Source organism: Pteropus vampyrus, unplaced genomic scaffold, assembly GCF_000151845.1.
Source record: "Pteropus vampyrus isolate Shadow unplaced genomic scaffold, Pvam_2.0 Scaffold436, whole genome shotgun sequence".
Taxonomy (NCBI): Eukaryota; Metazoa; Chordata; class Mammalia; order Chiroptera; family Pteropodidae; genus Pteropus; species Pteropus vampyrus.
Window position 1 is genome coordinate 1,421,770 of NW_011889217.1, and position 18,028 is coordinate 1,439,797.

Sequence of the window (18,028 nt, forward strand, 5' to 3'; positions counted from 1 at the left end):
CCCAGTTCCTCAGGATGAATCATGATTGGTAAAAGCCAATTGAGGGATATTATATTTTCTAAAAATGGGCACAGCAATATTTCCAGCTTGACATGCTTTTCCTGAAACTTTTTACTCCATCAATAGACGGAGTCTGTTTCTTTTCCTCAAGAAACTGGTCAGGCTTTTGTGAATCAGTTGACGAATAGAAGATGGAGTAAGTAATGTGTGACTTCTGAGGTTATGTCATAAAATACAATATGATTTCTACCTCTTTTTCTCATGTGCCTTTGAATCCCTGAGTGGCCAAGTAGGAAATCCAGAAGACCATGAGGAGGAATCTACATAGAAATAGGGAGAGATGCCTAAGGAGCCCAGTTGCCTCAGCCTCAGCTGATTATCTTCTCAACCCAGGCACCAGGTATGTGGATTAATAAGTCTTCTGATGTTTCCAGCACCAGCATTGTCTGCAACTATGACTGCAACTATAGATACCAAACAAGACTGTCTAGCTGACTGCAGTCAATCACCCAATGAGAGAGAATAATAAAATATTGTAATTGTCTTTTAAGCCACTCGCTTTGGGAGTAGTTTCTTAATCAACAATACACATCAAAACAATTGCTCCCCTTTGCCAGACCCCCAGTTTCCAGACTATTTTGCTTCTAAGGATGGACATGTGGACTCAGTTCAGTCTAATAAGATATATGTGGAAATTTGCTGGGTGGCTTCTGGGAAATTTCTGTTGGAAGAGACAAGGATATGAAAACTTGCTTATAGCTACTTGGCTTATGACCCCTTGCTTTCTGTCTTTGAATAAGAAATATGGACATAATGCTTACATTTAGAACAGCTATCTTGTGATTCTGAGATGACAGGTCAGAGGATAAAACATCAACATCTGAGGATGATGGAGAAGAATGGACAGTGCTTGCACATTTTATGGCACTAGTAAATCCTTAAAGGAAAACTGGAACTTCCTGAGTTTGACATTTTCTGAGCCAGAGCACTTACATTCCTTTTAACTACTTTTCATTTTTATGTACCATAGTTACAGGTTATGACTGTTTCCTAGTACATCTAAGATGCAGTTTTAATTCTGATTTTCCTTATTTTAAGGTGATTTTTTTTAAGAAGAAACCTATTTATTCATCATCTTGAAACTGATCAACTTTACTCATAATAAGAAAATGCAAATTAAAATAAGATATTATTTTAATCTCTCAGATTGACAAAAATAAAAACCTTCGTTTTTAAAATACATTAGGAAAGGTGTGAGAAAGAGGCTTTCTTATATGCTGCTGCTTGGAACATAAATAAAAACAAACTTTTAGAGTGCAATTTAGGGGATAACTTTATCTTCTTCCTTGATTCATTCAATAAATGATATTCAAATGTTCAGTTTATTCCAGTGCATGATTTCCAGCATATATGCTATAACTTTACCTCTTACTATCCCATACAGCAAAGCATCTCTGAATGGAAGTGAGTTCAAGTGGCATATTATAGAGATAAACTTAAATTGTCTTTATTTTTCATTGGGTAAAACGTTCTCAGATTTTGACATGGTATTATTTAGTAACAAATCATCAAGGTTGAAAACTACTGTGTTGGAGAAAAGTGGTGATTCTTCTCCACATCAGAAAGCAGTTACTGAGCACCGATCTGTGATATGTAAAATCATCAAAAATAATCAAATAACCAGGAATAAATCTAACAAAAATTGTGCAAGAGCTCCATGTATAACTCATAAAAACATTATTCAGAAAAATTAAAGAAGACTCAAATAAATGAGAACTATACTGTGTTCATATATTGGAAGGCTCAATATTATAAAGATGTTATTTTCTCTTAAACTGATATATAGTTTTAATGAAATCTCAATCTAAATATCAGTGGTTATGTTGTATACCTGAAACTAACATAATATCATATGTCAACTGTAAATGGAAAATAAAAGAAACAACAGAAAAAAATATCAGTGGTAATCTATATATATTTTTTGGTGAAAATTGACAATCTGATTCTAAAATGTATATAGAAATATAAAGAACCAAGAATGACCAAGAAATCTTGAAGAACAAAGAGGATAATTTATCAGATGTCAAAACTTACAAAAACTAACACCTAAAATTAATACAATATTATATACCAATTATATCTCAACTAAAAAACTTATTATCAAGATACAGTAATTCTGTAATGCAAGAATAGACCAACTGACACAATGGAACAAAATAGAGAATAAAGAAACACTATACATATATAGACACTTCATTTGTGACAAATATGGTGCTACAGAACAGTGGAGAAAGAAAGAATTTTTAAAGTAAATGCAGCTAGGTCATTTGGATAGCCATAAGTTAAAAAAAGATGAAGCAACTTCTACTTCAAACTATACACAAAATTCAGCTCCAGATGCACAATATATCTAAATGACAAAAGTAAAACCACTTAATAAAGAGTCTGATTCATTTTTTATGTTTGCTGATGGCTTTTTAAAGCTTCAGTCCATTCTCTTCCCCCTTGTGCTCCACATCTAGGCAAACTGGTAAGAAAGCTTGGTTGCTCTTTCCTTTGGTACTGGTAGGAGATTCAAACCACACAAGGCCCTGCCCATACATGGGAATCCTCATCTTGGCCCCAAAACCAAATCCATAATAAACACTCCAAGACAGTCTCCTTTCTTTGCTTGCGCAGGACCTGAATTGGAAGCCTGCCCTGCTCTCCCCAGAGACCTTAATTATATAAGTAATAAACTTTCTCATAACCTCTTGATGGGTTTATGTGGCATTGTGAGTCTCGGCATTTGAGCCAAATTTTGGATGGGGGCCCATTCTGTTGCTTTAGGGTAGTCACAACAAATCAAAAAGCTTCTAGAATATAACATAGGAGAAAATCTTTAGGACCTTGAGGGTAGGAAATCTTTCTTTAAAAGGACACAAAAAGCACTCATCATAAATGAAGACTGATACATTGGACTTCATTAAAATCAAGATCTTTTATTAATCAAAGGATACCATTAAGAGAGTGGAAAGGCAAGCCACAGAAGGGAAAAAGATTATATATAATCTTTTATATATTAAAATTTCAATTTTAAGTATTATATATACTTATATATAATATTTAGCCAGTAAATGGATTGCATCCAGAATATCTAAAGAAGTTCTACAAATCAATAAGAAAAAGGAAGACAAACCAGTAGACAAATAGGCAAGAGACTTGAACAGGCACTTCACATAAAAAACTCTCTAAATGGCCATTAAACAAATGGAAAGTTTCTTAATCTCATTAGAAATCACAAAATTACAAATAATTAAAGCCACAATGAGATACTACTATAGGACTACCAGACAAGACAAATTTAAAAGTTGCCAAGGTTCTGGAGCAATTGAAATTCCTATGAACACCTGGTAGGAGTGTAAATTGGTACAATTACTATGGAAAACTGGCAAGATCTATTAAACCTTGTCGAACACATTTCCCTATGGCCCAGCAATTGCACTCCTAGATTTATATCTGAGAGAAATGTATACACATGTTCACCAAAAGACATGTATTTGAATGTTCAAAGCAGCATTGTTTAAAATGATCTCAAACTAGAAGCAATAAAAATTTTGTTAGATAAATTGTGGTATATTCATACAATAGAATAGTATACAACAATGAAAAATGAATAAATCACTCCTACGTGAAATAATATGAATAAATCTCACAAATCTTGATTAAAATGATACATATTGTATGATTCCATTTATATAAAGTTCAGAAATAGAGATGTTAGAAATCAGAATAGAAGTTGCCTTTAGGGAGAAGGGGTGTGGGAGGTGATTAGGAGGGGATACAAGAGGGTTTTTGAGGGGCTAGTAACATTCTATTTCTTGAATATCATGGAGGTAGATATTTAGGTATGTTCACTTTGTGCTAATTTATCGAGATGTACACTTAAGGTTTGTATATTTTTTGTATGTATTCTATACTTCAACTGAACTTTAAAGAGTTAACTTTGATAATCCAAAATTGAAATTAAGAAAATTCCATATGTACTAGCATACAAAAGAATAAAATGCTTAGTAGTAAAATTAACAAAGTACAAAATTTATACTCTGAAAACTATAGAACATTGTTGAAAGAAATTTAAAAAGATCTAAATAAATGGAAATATATTCCATGTTCAGGGATTGGAAGACTTAATATTGTTGAAATGGCAATACTTCCTAAATTGATTTACATGTTAAACATAATCCCTGTAAGAATCCCAGCTGGCTCCTTCACTGAAATTCACAAGCTGATCCTAAACCCATGTAGAAATTCAAGGGATCCAAAATAGTCAAAAGAATTTTGAAAAAAGTATGTAGAGTAGTGTAGAAGACTTATATTTCTTGCTTTTATTTGTTTTTTATTTTTTTAAATATAAATATAAAACAATCCCCCCAATTGCACCCTCCCTCCCCTGACTCTCCACCTAGCCAACGTATCAATGCTAACTGCATTCCCTATGCTGTGCTCCCCATCCCCACGACCATCCATCAGCTACTAATTTGTACTTCTTTAGCCCTTCACTTCATTCTCCCAGCCCCACAAACTTCCTCCTCTCTGTACGACATCAAATTGTCCACTATATTTGTGAGTCTGTTTGTGATTAGTTTGTTCTTTTTATTCCTTAGATTCCATATATAAGTGAAATCATATAGTGTTTATCCTTCTCTGTCTGACTTAGACACCTTCTAAGTCCATTAAAACAATATCTTTTTCCATCTTCTTCCTTTTCATATGTAGGGGTCTTGTTTTCTTATCCTTACAGCCACTCTATCATTTGGTTGGAGCACTTAATTCTTTTCCATTTGAGGTACTTGTTGATAGGAATGTAGTTATTACAATTCTTTATTCCTGTTTTTGATACATGTTTTTTCTTCTTAAAGAAGTCTCTCCAACATTTCCTGTAATACTGACTTGGTGTTGATAAATTCCTTTAGCTTATTTTTGTCTGGGAAGCTCTTTATCTGTCCTTCAACTCGAAATGATAGCTTTGCTGGATAAATTATTCTTGGTTGTGGATCCTGGGTCTTCATCCTGTCGAATATTTTTTGCCAAGCACTTCTGTCCTGCATAGTTTCCTTTGAGAAATCAGCTGCCAGTATTATGGGTGTTCCCTTACAGGTAATAATTTGTTTTTCTCTTGCTGCTTTTAATATTCTTTGTATTTAACCTTTGGTATTTTAATTGTGATGTGTCTTGTGGGCCTCTTTGGATCCCTGATTTTTGGAATTCTCTGAGCTTCCTGGGATTTTATGTCCCTTTCCTTCACCAGGTTAGGGAAGTTTTCCAGCATTATTTCTTCAAACAGCTGTTCAACATTTTGATTTTCTTCAGTTACGCTGATCAAATGGATATTTGGAGCCTTAATAATGTCCCATATCCTCCTTAAATTATTTTTAAATACTGGCATCTTTTTTCTTGCCATTCTGATTGAGTGTCCTTGGCTTTTCTGTCTTCTACATAGGGCACTGGATCCTTTTCTTTATTCACTTTGTTTATTCCTTTTTAAATTTCATTTAATATACTTCTCATCTCAGATAATGTGTTCTTTATTTTAGACTGGTTCCCTTTTAGAATTTCCATTTCCATTTTTATGGTTTTTTTAAATCTCTTTGTTGAAGTTCTGAATTTATCTACACTTCCTAAAAGTTCATTGAGCATCTTTATAATCAATGTTTTGAACTTTGCATCTGTTAGATTGCTTGATTCCATTATATCTGGATCTCTGTTCTGTTCTCTCATATGGTTTCTGCTTCTTTGTCTTCCCATTTTGGCTGCCTTTCCGTGTCTATTTCCATGTACTAAGCAAAGCTCCTAAGTCTCCCGGTCTTATTAGTGTCGATTTGTCAAGTAGATGTCCAGTGGCACAGTCTTGAGAGGGATTGAGCTGCAGGCCAAACTTAGCCCAAGCCTCTACCCCTCCAGGGCCACCTGTTAAGATTCAGCAAGCAGTCCACAGATGCTGTGCTTATAGTTGCCTCAAAAGGCCACACTAGAAACCGAGGCTGCCTCCAGTGTGAGTCTCAGCAAGGAGCACCTGACTCCCCGAGGATATACCTGAATGTGTCTTGAGTAGAGCCGCGAGTTGGCAGAGGTAGGATTTCAGGAAATCCTCTGGGCAGAGTGACCTCTGTTATTCAGTTTGATGACGTCACAGCTATGGCAGCACTGTGTCTGCACACTGGAAGCGAGGAGGGCTCAACAGGGAACAATGGATACCACAGGCACTTCTGTACAGAGCAAGTCTCACCTCAACCCTCACTCTGACAATGTCTCCCTATAAGTCCCTGGTGCCCCCTGCGTGCAGCCGAATCGGCACTGGTGCTCAGAGCAAGCAGGTCTGTCATAGTGAAAATCTGCTCGAGGACGCGGCCCCTTTAAGAGGCTTCTGCCGCTGCTGCAGCCTCCATCTCACTCAGCTGCTTGGACAGGGCAGCTCCGCGTTCTTGCCCCGTCCTACCTTCTGCCATTGCAGAGTGTTTACTTGAACTTCTACCTAGTTGTATGGCTTGTTCCTCTGGATCCCAGGAGATTTTTCCTTGCTGCTGCTCCTTGTTTCCGTCACAACTTTGATTTGGTCACCAGGCAGATGAACAGAGCCTCTATCATCTACATCATTTTTTTCTGCTCCTGCTTTTAAAACTTTCTACAAACCTACGGTAATCAAGACAGTATGCTACTGGCATAAGGATAGACATATATATCAATAGAATAGAATTGAGAATATAGAAATGACCTTCAAATACAGTATATAATCAGCTGATTTTTTAAAAAAAGTGTCAAAATAGTTCAATGGGAAAAAATAGTTTTTTTTTTAAACAAACAGTGCTATGACAACAGCAAAATATCCACAAAAGACTGAATTTGGACCCTTACCTAGTAGCAGATGAAAAATTAACTCCAAATGGGTCAAAGAACTAAATTTAAGAGCTAAAACTATAAAACTCTTAGAAAAAGAACATAGGCAAAAATCTTTATTGCCTTGTTTTTAGATAAGGTACCAAAACTGTAAGCAAAAAAGAAAAAAAGAGTTGATTTCATCAAAAATAAAAATTTTGTGCATCAGAGGACACTATCAAGAGAATGAAAAGGCAACCCAAAGAATGGGGGAAATACTTGCAAATCATACCTGATAAAACTCTAGTATCCAGAATATATAAAGAACTACAATGCAGCAACAAAAATACAAATGACCCAATCCAAAAATGGGCACAGGACATGAATAAACATTTCTTCAAAGAACATATATGAGTAGTTGATAAGCATATGAAAAGATGCTCAATATCATTAGTCACCAGAGAAATGCAACTTAAGACCATAGTGGGACACTACTTTGCACCAGCTAGGATGGTTATAATAAAAAAGACATATAAGGCTTCTAGTCAAGATGACAAAGTAGATAAATGCTGTGCTTGCCTCCTCCCATGACCACATCAAAATTACTACTAAATTATAGAACAACCACCCTTGAGGACCACCTGAAAACTAGCTGAACAGAACTCCTATTACTAAGGACATAAAGAAGGAGTCATGTCAAGACTGGTAGGAGGGGCAGAGATGTGAAATGGGCTGGTCCCATACCCATTTGTGGCAGTTAAGAACTGGGAGAGATATCTTGGCTGCGGAGGTCTCCCCTGAGGAGCAAGAGGTCTCAGCCCAACATCAGGCTTCCCGACTTGGAGCACTCATGCTGGGAAGAGGAGTCTCCACAATTCTGGCTGGGAAAATCAACGGGGAATCCCATCCAGGTGAGACAGAGGGCTTCTGTAGACCCAGGTGTCCTCTTTAAGGGCCCAAGCACAGACTTGCTCATAAACACTCACTCTAAGCTCCAGTGAAAGGAATGCAGCTCAAAAAGCACCAGGGACGTATAGGGAGGAACTGAACTATTTGGCTTCAGGGTGAGGGCTAGATGGGCAGTTCTTTCTGGGATAGAAATGCTAGTAGGTGCCATTGTTCCTTTGTTAAGCCCTCCCTTTCTCCAGCCTGCAAGTGCAGGTGGGTGCCAAATCTGAGTCTCTGTTAACCTAACACCTCTTGCCTAAGCCTGGTGATTCTCTGAGACTCCACCCCACCCAAGTAGCACACCAGCCTGAATCTCTTTCAGTGGCAGTTCCACACAAGTGGCCAGCCTTGGCCTACACTGCTGACATTCCTCAAACCTCTCAAAGGTCCACAAACCCCAAACAAGTAGTGGCTGGCCTCAGCATACCCTGTATCACTTGCTAAGTGGTCTCACGCCCAGCACTAGTGGCAGCAGACCTTGGTTCACAGCATAGCCTCTCCCAGGAACCTCCAAGCCCATCACAGGCAGCTACAAACCACAGATTACTTTGTAGCACCTACCAGGTGGCCCGGGACCAGGTGCAGGCAGCACCTGACCATGGCCTGCACCAGAGCCTTTCCCAAGAGATCCTAGAAAAAAAACATACCTGGTGACCAGCTTCAAACCACAGAAAAGCACCATAAATTAGCTTCACAAACAACACTCCCAAAGAATGGACTCAGCAGAAACCAGAGCCCCACTAAAATGAATCCTGTTCTGTGGGGTGAACTCTTGCACAACAACTCGTTTACTGTAGTCATAGCCAGCTCTCACAACCAGACAGCCTGAGGATCAGATCCACTCACTGACATGCCAACAGCAATCAGTGCTCAACTACAACAGGTGGGCACACACAATCCACACAAGGGACACCCCTGGAGCACCCAGCTCAGGTGACCAGAAGACTACACCACTGGGTTCCACAGGACACCTACTACATAAGGCCACCTTGCCAAGACTGGGAGAAGTAGCAGTTTTACCTACTATATAGAAACAAACACAGGAAGGAAGCCAAGATGAGGACACAAAGAAACATGTCGCAAATGAAAGAGCTGGACAAAATTCTAGAAAAAGAACTAAATGAAATGGAGGCAAGCAATCTACTAGATATAGGGTTCAAAACAGTGGTTATAAAGATGCTCAATGAACTTAGGGGAAGAATAGATGAACTCAGAGAGAACTTAAAGAGATAGAAATGATTTAATAAACAATCTGAAATGAAAAGTACAATGACTGAAATGAATACATTTGATGGAATCAGCAGCAGATTAGATAAACAGAGGATTGAATCAGAAATTTGGAAGACAAGGTAGAGGAAAAGACCCAAATGAACAGTAAAAAGAAAAAATGAATTTAAAAAAGGATAGTTTAAGGGGCCTCTGGGACAACATCAAGTGTAACAACATTTGTGTCACAGGGGTACCAGGAGAAGAGAAAGAGAAAGAGAACAAGTGACTGAAAACCTATTTGAATAAATAGTGATGGAAAACTTCTCTAACTTAGCAAAAGAAATAGACATACAAGCCCAAGAAACACAGAGTGTTCCAAACAAGATAAACCCAAAGAGGCCCTCACCAAGACACATCATAATTAACAGACCAAGAGAGAATCCTAAAAGAAGCAAGAGAACGACAGTTAGTTAGCTATAAGGGAGCTCCCATAAGACTTTCAGCTGAGTTTTCAACAGAAACTTTGCAGGCCAGAAGGGATTGACATGAAATAGTCAAAGTGATGAAAAGCAAGGACCTATAACCAAGATTACTCTACCCAGCAAAGCTCTCATTTAGAATCAAAGGACAGATAAAGAGCTTCCCAGAGAAGAAAAAACTAAAGGAGTTCATCACCACCAAGCCAGTATTATGAGACATATTAAAGAGACTTTTTGAAGAAGGAGAAGAAGAAAGAGGAGGAGGAGGAGGAGGAGGAGGAGAAGGAGAGAGAGAAAAGATAAAAATATGAATAACAAAATGACAATAACTACATACCTATCAATAATCACTCTAAATGTAAATGGATTTATGCTCCAATCAAAAGACAGAGTAGCTGAATGGATAAGAAAACAAGACCCTCACCTATGCTGCTTGTGAGAGACCCACTTCAGATAAAAAGAGAGGCACAGACCAAAAGTAAAGGGATGGAAAAGATATTTGATAAAAACAGAAGTGAAAAAAAAAACTGGGGTAGCAATACTTACACCGGGCAAAATAGACTTTAACATAAAAGCTATAATAAGAGACAAAGAAGAACATTAAATAATGATTAAGGGATCAATTCAATAAGAGGATATTAACCTTATAAAAATTTAGGCACCCAATGTAGGAGCAGCTAAATATATAAAACAAATATCAACAAACATAAAGGGAGAGATTGATAGTAATATGGTCATAGTAGGGGACTTTAATATCCCATTGACATCGATGGATAGATCAGACAGAAAATCAACAAGGAAACAGCAGCCTTAAATGACACATTAGACCAGATGGATTTAACTGATATTTTTAGAACATTTCACCTCAAAGCAGCAGAATATACATTCTTCTCAATGCACATAGAGCATTTTCTAAGATAGACCACATGTTAGGCTACGAAACAAGTCTCAGTAAATTTAAGAAGATTGAAATCATATCAAGCATCTTCTCTGACCACAATTGTATGAAACTAGAAATCAATTACAAGAATAAAACTGAAAAAATACACAAACACACGGTGGCTAAATAACATGCTGCACCAAACAATGAATGGATTAACAACGAGATCAAGGAAGAAATAAAAAGATATCTTAAGACAAATGAAAATGAAAACACAAGGACCCCAAAGCTATGTGACACAGTGAAAGCAGTTTTAAGAGGGAAATTCATAGCAATATATGCCTACTTCAAAAAACAAGAAAAATCTCAAATAAACAATCTAACCTTACACCTAAAGAAACTAGAAAAACAAAAGCAAACAAAGCCTCAAGTGAGAAGGAGGAAGGAAATAATAAATATTAGAGTGGAAATAAATGAAAAAGAGTCTAAAAAAATATAAAAGATCAATGAAACCAAGAGCTGAAAAGATAAACAAAGTTGATAAACCTTTAACTAGACTCATCAAGAAAAAAGAGAGAGGACTCAAATAAATAAAATCAGAAATGAAAGAGAAGTGACAATGGACTCCACAAATACAAAGGATTATAAGAGAGTACTACAAGTAACTATATACCAATAAATTGGACAATATGGAAGAAATGGATATGTTCCTAGAAACATACAATCTTCCAAAACTGAATCAAGAAGAAACAGAAAATCTGAACTGATCAATTATTACTAACAAAATTGAAATCAAATCAGTAATCAAAAAACTACCAACAAACAAAAATCTTGGACCCAATGGCTTCACAAGTGAATTTAACCAAACATTAAAGAAAGAATTAACTAACACTTATTCTTCTCAAACTATTCCAAAAAAAATTCAGGTAGAAGGAAATCTCTCAATATCATTTTATGAGGCCACCATTACCCTGATTCCAAAACAGGCCAAAGATATTACAAAAAAAAATTATAGGCCAATATTTCCGATGAACACAGATGCAAAAGTCTTCAACAAAATATTAGCAAAGCAAATTCAGCAATACTTTAAAAAGATCATATGCCATGATCAAGTTGGATTTATTCCTGGGATGCAAAGTTGGTTCAATATCTGCAAATCAATTATTATGATACACCACATTAACAAATGAAAGATAAAAATCATATCAATAGAAAAAATGTTTGACGAAAATCCAGCATCCACTTATGGTAAAAACTCTCAGCAAAGTGAGAATAGAAGGAACATATCTCAAGAAAATAAAGACCATATATGACAAACCCACATCATACTCAATGGTGAAAAGCTAAAAGTGTTTTCCTTAAGACCAGAAATAAGACAAAAATGTCCACTTTCACCACTTTCATTCAACATAGTAATAGAAGTCCTAGCCACAGCAATAGACAAGAAAGAGAAATAAAAGACAACCAAATTGGAAAGGAAGAAGTAAAATTGCCATTATTTGCAGACAACATGATACTGTATACAGAGAACCCTAAAGATTCTACCAAAAAACTGATTAATCAGTTAGAACTGATTAATGATTTCAATAAAGTAGCAGGATACAAAATTAACATTCAGAAATCAGTTGCATTTCTGTACACCAATAATGAAATATCAAAAATAGAAATTAAGAAAGCACTCCATACTATAGACTAATGGTTACCAGAGGACTATAGACTAGTGGTTACTAGTGGGTTGGGGGAGGAAGGGGGAGGTAGATGAGGAAAAGAACATCAAATATATGGTAGCTGAAGGAAACTGGACTTTGGGTGGTGAACACACAATAGAACATACAGATGTCAAGTGATAATGTACACCTGAAAATTATATGATTGTATTAACCAATGTTACCACAATAAACTTAATTTAAAAAAATTTAAAAAATAGGGAAAAAAAGAAAGCACTCCATATACAATTTCATCAAAAACAATGAAATATCTGGGAATATATTTAACCAAGGAGGTAAAAGACCTGTACTTAGAAAATTATAAGTCATCGAAAAAATTGAAGAAGATACAAGTAAATGGGGGTATATACTGTGCTCATGGATAGGAAGAATTAACATCATTGAAATGTTTATACTAGCCAAAGCAATCTACAGATTCAATGCAATCCTTATCAAAATACCAATGGCATTTTTCACAGAACTAGAATAAATAATTCTAAAATTTATATGAAACCATAAAAGACCCTGAATAGCCAAGGCAATTTTGAGAAAGAAGAACAAATTTGGAGTTATCATGCTACCTGATATCAAACTATATTACAAGACTATAGTAATCAAAACAGCATGATACTGGCATAAACAGATACATAGATCAATGGAACAGAATAGACAGCTCAGAAATAAATCCATGCCTATGTGGTCATTTAATCTATCACAAAGAAGGCAAGATATACAATGGGGTAAAGACAGTTTTTTCAATAAATGGTGTTGGAAAAATTGGACAGAGAAATGCAAAAAAAATGAAATTGGACTGCCTTCTTACACCATATACAAGAATAAACTCAATATGGAGTAAAGACTTAAATGTAAGACCTAAAACCATAAAACTCCTAGAAGAAAACATAAGCAGTAAACTCTCTGACATAGCTCTTAGTAATTTTTTTTTTCTGATAAGCTCCTTGGGCAAAGAAAACAAAAGAAAAAAATAAACAAATGGCACTACATTAAACTAAAAAGTTTTTGCACAGCAAAGGAAACAAAGCAAAACAAAAAAAAAATGAAAAGACAACCTATTGAGTGGGAGCAGATATTTGCCAATGATATATCTGATAATGGCTTAATATCCAAAATTTATAAAGAACTCATACAACTCAACACCAAAAATACAAACAATCTAATTAAAAAATGGGCAAAAGACCTGAATAGGCATTTCTCCAAAGAGGACATACAGATGGCCAATAGAAATATGAAAAGATGCTCAATGTCACTAATAATCAGAGAAATACAAATTAAAACCACAATGAAATATCATCTCACATCTGTCAGAATGGCATCATCGATAAACCAAAAAACAAGAGTTGGGTGGGAAAAAAAATGGCATAGATGATAGAGGCTCTGTTCGTCTCTCTGGTGACCAAATCAAAGTTGTGACAGAAACAAGGAGCAAACAGCAAGGAAAAATCACCTGGGATCTAGGTGAATAAGCCATACAACTAGGGAGAAATCTAAGAAATCACCCTGCAACAACAGAAGGTAGGACGGAGCGAGGATGCGAGGCTACCCGGTCCCAAGACACTGAGGGGATGAAGGCTGAAGCAGCGGCAGGTGCAGACACCTCTTCAAGGATCCATGTCTGTGAGCAGACTTTCCCAGTGACGGACCTACTTGCTCTGAGCACCAGTGCTGGTTCGGCTGCACAGGGGGCACCAGGGACTTACAGGGAGACACTGAGTTGTTAAAGTGAGGGCTTAGGCAAGATTCATTCTGTACAGAAGTGCCAGTGGTATCCATTGTTCCCTGTTGAGCCCTCCTCCCTCTCAGTAGGCGGAGGTAGTGCCGCCATAGCCCAGATGTCGTCAAACTGGATAACAGAGGTTGCTCTGCCCAGAAGATTCTCTAAAACCCCACCTCCCCCAACTCGCAGCCCCACCCAAGCCACATCCAGATGTGACCTCGCTTAGTCAGGTTCCCCTTGCTGAGTAGTACCTGGACTCACACTGGTGGCAGCTGGCCTTGGTTTCTGGTGTGGCCTTTTGAGGCATCTATAAGCACAGCATTTGTGGATTGCTAGCTGAATCTTAACAAGTGGACCCAGAGGGGCACAGGCTGGGGCTAAATTTGGTCTGCTGCTGAACCCCTCTCAGGTCTGTGCCACTGAACACCTACCACACGAAACCACACTAATAAAACTGGGAGACTTAAGAGCTTTGCTTAGTACATAGAAACAGACATAGAAAGAGCCAAAATGGGAAGACAAAGAAGCAGAAATCATATAAGAGAACAGAACAGAGATCCAGATATAATGGAATCAAGCAATCTAACAGATGCAAAGTTCAAAATATTGGTTATAAAGATGCTCAAAGAACTTATGGGAAATGTAGATGAATTCAGTGAGAACTTCAACAAAGAGACAAAAAACCCCTATAAGGATGGAAGTGGAAATTCTAAAAGGGAACCAGTCAGAAATGAAGAACACATTATCTAAGATGAGAAGTATATTAAAAGGAATAAACAAAGTGAATAAAGGAGAGGATCAAATGACCTATATAGAGGATGAGAAAGCCAAGGGCACTCAATCAGAATGGCAACAAAAAAGAAGTCAAGACTATAATAGTAATTTAAGGCACCTAGGAGACACTATTAAAGATGAAAATATCCATGTCATAGGGATACCTGAAGGAAAACAAGATGTTGGACAGCTATTTGAAGAAATAATGATGGAAAACTTCCCTAACCTGGTGAAGGAAATAGATATACAACCCCAGGAAGCTCAGAGAATCTCAAAAAACAGGAACCCAAAGAAGCCCACACCAAGACACATCATAATTAAAATGCCAGGTTAAATACAAAGAGGGAATTTAAAAAGCAGCAAGAGAAAAGCAGTTAGTTACCTACGAGAGAGCACCCATAAGACTGGCAGCTGATTTCTCAAAAGAAACTATGCGGGACAGAAGGGCTTGGCAAAAAATATTCGACAGGATGAAAACCCATGATCTACAACCAAGAATACTTTATCCAGCAAAGCTATTATTTAGAGTTGAAGGACAGATAAAGAGCTTCCCAGACAAAAGTAAACTAAAGGAATTTATCAACACCAAGCCAGTATTACAGGAAATATTGAAGGGACTTCTTTAAGAAGAAAAAACATGTATCAAAAACAGGAATAAAGAATGGTAATAATTACATTCCTATCAACAAGTACCTCAAATGGAAAAGAATTAAGTGCTCCAACCAAAAGATAGGATGGCAGAATGGATAAGAAAACAAGACTCCTATATATGCTGTCTACAAGAGACTCACTTCAGATTAAAAGACACACACAGACTAAAAGGAAGGAGATAGAAAAAGATATAGTCTTGATGGACCTAGAGGGTATTACGCTGAATGAAATGCATCAGATAGAGAAAGACAAATATCACATGATTTCACGTACATGTGGAATTTAAAGAACAAAATCAACAACAAAAGCGGAAATAAATTCATAGATACAGAGAATATTTAGAGGGATACTAGATGGGAGAGGGATTGGGGGGACAAAAAATGGGCAAAGGGATTAAGAAGTACAAATGGATAGTTGCAGAATTGACATGGAGATGTAGAGTATAGCATGGGGAAGATGGTTAATAATGTTGTAATAAATATGTAAGGGGGAAGAAGGATACTAGATTTAGTGGGGTGATCACTTTGTGGGTTATGTAGATCTCTGATAACTACGCTATACAACTGAAACTGGTATATTATAGTATGCCTACTATAATTGAAAAAAAAAACCAAGTGTTGATGAAGATGTAGAGAAAAGGGAACCCTCGTGTACTGTTGGTAGGATTGCAAATTAGTATAGCCACTATAGAAAATAATTCAGTTTCCTCAAAAAATTAAAAACAGAACTACCTTATGACCCAGCAATCCCACTTCTGTGTATTTATTTGAAGAAAACAAAAACACTAATTCGAAAAGATATATCCAGCATTATTTACAATAACCAAGATATGCAAGCTACATAAGTGCCCATCAATAGACAACTGGATAAAGAAGGTGTAGTACATGTATACAATAGAATAATACTCAGCCATAAAAAAATGAAATCTTATGACATTGATGGACCTAGAGGAAATTATGCTAAGTGAAATAAATCAGACAGAGAAAGACAAACATCATATGATTTCACTTACATGGGGGAATTTAAAGAATGAAATTAACAAACAAAAGGAAACAGATCATAGATACAGAGAACAAATTGTGATTGCCAGATGGGACGGGGGTTGGGGAGGCTGGGTAAAAAAGCTGAAGAGATTAAGAAGTACAAATTGGTAGTTACAAAATAGTTATAGGTATGTAAAGTGCAACATAGGAAATATAGCCAATGATATTGTAATAACTATGTATAGTGCCAGGTGGGTATTAGAGTAATCAGGGGGACCACTTAGTAAATTATGTAAGTGTCTAACTACTTTGCTGTACACTTAAACTAATATAAAATAATATTGAATGTCTACTCCAATTGAAAAATAAAAATTTAAAGGAAATATAAATTGGAGTTTATCAAAATTTAAGACTTTTGTGTATCCAAGGACGCTATCAAGAGAGTAAAAGAGAACCCATGAAAGGAGAGAAAATATTTGCAAATCATATATATATATATGAATTCCTAGAACTCAGCAACCAAAAAACAAACAATGCAATTGAAAAATGGGGAAAAGATATAGACATTTCTTCAAAGAAGATATACAAATGGGCAATGAACACATGCAAAGATGCTCAACATCATTAATCATTAGGGAAATGCATATCAAAATCACAATGAGATATTCCTTCATACCCACAGATGGCCATTCTCAAAAAATTGGAAAATAACGTGTTTGTGAGGATGAGGAGAAATTGGAATCCTGGTGCACAGCTGGTGGAAATGTAAAATGGTACAGTGGCTGTGGAAAATGTTTCACGGTTCCTCAAAAAGTTAAAAAGAATTTCCTTATGACCTAGCATTCTACTCTTAGGTCTATAATTAAAAGAAATCTGATGAGGTATGGGAACAGGCTAAATTCCAAAATATGGTAGCTCAGAATGGCCCTCCAGGAGAGACTATGGTAGCATGAACATAATTATTAGGAATCAATTAGGTGTTCTCAGCTCCCTCTGGCCCACTTTGAACTAGAGAGAGGGTACTGACACTGTGATCTCAAATGAACTCTTTGCTTTCTCCAGTCATTTTTGCAGCATTTCTTCAAGAAAGATTTATTGATCACTTGCTCTATGTAAAGCATTAGGAACTCTCTTCATTTTTTCTCCTTCCTGAACTCAAAGAAAATTTAGACCGCCTTTTTCTACCTGTGAAACCCACTGATTTGGATTGCTTTCTCACTTCCCTTTTCAGAGGTTTCCTTTGCTTTATTCCTGGCATGTTCTACAAGATTACTTTAGTTACATTTTGGGGCCTTTTATAAATATCTGCCACTCCCATATCAAGAATCAAATGAAAGCACTCAAGGGTAATTTATATTTAACATGCAGGATAAGGTGGTCCTAGCCTGTTAGGAGGGCTGGTTTAAAACAACACACAGTTTATTATCTCACAGACTCTGTGTCAGAAGTCCAGCTTGGTCCTCTGCTTATAGTTTCACAAATATGAAATCAAGGTATTGGCTGGGTTGTATTCTCATCTGGAGGCTTGACTGGGGAAGAGTCTTCCAAGCTCACTCAGGTTACAGGCAGAATTCATTTCTTTGTAGGACCAAAGGCACTGCCTCCTTGCTGAATATCAGCTGGAGGCCACCCTTAGCATCTAAAGGCCACCTGCCACATGTGCTTTCCCAACATGACCACTTCATCAAGCCAGAAAGGAGAGTCTCTAGAGTAAGCATGCTAGAAGACAATCTTAATGTAACATAAGTGACATTACACTTATGTGAGTGTCATATGAATGACATTACATTTGTCATGTTCTGTTGATT